General features: G+C 55.9%; 2 non-coding genes across 2 annotated transcripts; one reads left to right on the top strand and one right to left on the bottom strand.

Moving 5' to 3' along the window:
* Positions 1–553: 553 nt before the first annotated feature.
* On the top strand, positions 554–627 carry GNI_229900. Its single transcript has one exon. It is a non-coding gene; the product is annotated as a tRNA-Ile (tRNA).
* Positions 628–1,189: 562 nt separating this feature from the next.
* GNI_229890 lies at positions 1,190–1,261 on the bottom strand. Its single transcript has one exon. It is a non-coding gene; the product is annotated as a tRNA-Arg (tRNA).
* Positions 1,262–1,393: the final 132 nt, after the last annotated feature.

Genomic DNA, 1,393 nt, shown 5'->3' with positions numbered 1-1,393 from the left:
ACGGAGGCATTCTAATCGGCTGTTGGTGCTCTCTTTCTGGGTCGGATCGGTAGCTGTCGGACCAGGTTCCCTCCAGATCCGACCTTGGTAGTGTTTCCCCTGGACTCCAATCTTTCACGGTTTTGGGAAATACCCGGCATGGGCGTGCTCGAATTTCCCGTCACCTCCGGCGCAAGTGCGAGGTTTCAATAAAGATCTGGATGTGGGTTGCAGTTACAGTTGCAGTCCTCCTGCCTGGCGAATCCGGGATGCACCGGGTTCCGGTTGATAAACCCGCATAGCGATAGTCGTGAATTTCAGTCGCCTAGATTGATGTGCTTTGCTGTCAATTGGGAAACCTGAACGACGTCACCCAGTTTTTAGGCTACGTTGTTGGCTGGCTGTTTTCGGACTCGAACCCAAGACTTCTTGCACCCTAATGGAAGAATCGAACCACTACACCGAACTGCCAACTGCCTAACGCCCATCTTTGTGTCTGGCACCCTCGGGAGTTTTTGGTGGAGTGGGACTCGAGCCATTGTCGCAGATATTTTAGTTCGTTGTCACTTGTTTGGCTCCGGTAGCTTAGTTGGTTAGAGCGTCGGGCTTATGTGCCGAAAGTCGAGGGTTCGACTCCCTCCTGGAGCAGACGAGCCAACGCCTTTCTGGAAAGCCAGGATGCATCTAGCCCGCCGGCAATCGGACGAAGGGCGTCTCGGTCTTTTCCGACCTGTGGTCTGACAGCTGCTGCCGGTCCGCCCGTACAGGTAGAGTACTGGATGTCATAGGTCCGTGTGACACCTGAGCCCTGCTGTCTGAGTCAGCTGGGTGTGTATGTCAGGGGCAAAGGGACTGACTGCCATCAGCAAATTCGTGGTTCAATTCTGCGTGCGCCCTAGGAGGTACTGTGCATTGCACCCTTGCACCCGGTCCAACTCATCCAGCAAAAGCTGAGCTCCTTGGGTGAGTGGTCTCTGCGTTGCGCGCACATTCGCTGTTGGGATTCGAATCAGGGTCGTACGGGCGACAGCCGCACATTTCATGGCTTCGCAGACCGGTGTGTGTTCGAGAAACGTGCGAGCGGGGCCTCGGCGTTGCGCACACACGGGGGTTTCCAACCCGGGTCGTACGGGTGCGCGCCGTATATCCTAGCCACCTAGACTACAGCGGACATGCCTGGAAGCCTCGCTCTGCGGTGTTCTCCATCCTCAGACAACGCTGTGACTTGAACCCAGGATTCCCGGTTCCGTAGACCGATGCCATATCCATTGGGCACATCGCCGACGATTAGAACCGGTGGGTCTCTGTTATATACGCCATTCCCTTATCCGTCAACTGTGACCCAACCCTCGGACCCAGACCGGAAGGCACAGTCAGGACCGTTTGACTGAAGGGTGTACCATTTGAGCTAGAC

The sequence above is a fragment of the Gregarina niphandrodes genome (assembly GCF_000223845.1).
Source record: "Gregarina niphandrodes unplaced genomic scaffold scaffold00245, whole genome shotgun sequence".
Classification (NCBI taxonomy): domain Eukaryota; phylum Apicomplexa; class Conoidasida; order Eugregarinorida; family Gregarinidae; genus Gregarina; species Gregarina niphandrodes.
Note: the sequence above shows the minus strand (reverse complement) of the source record. Positions and strands in the feature narration are given on the sequence as shown.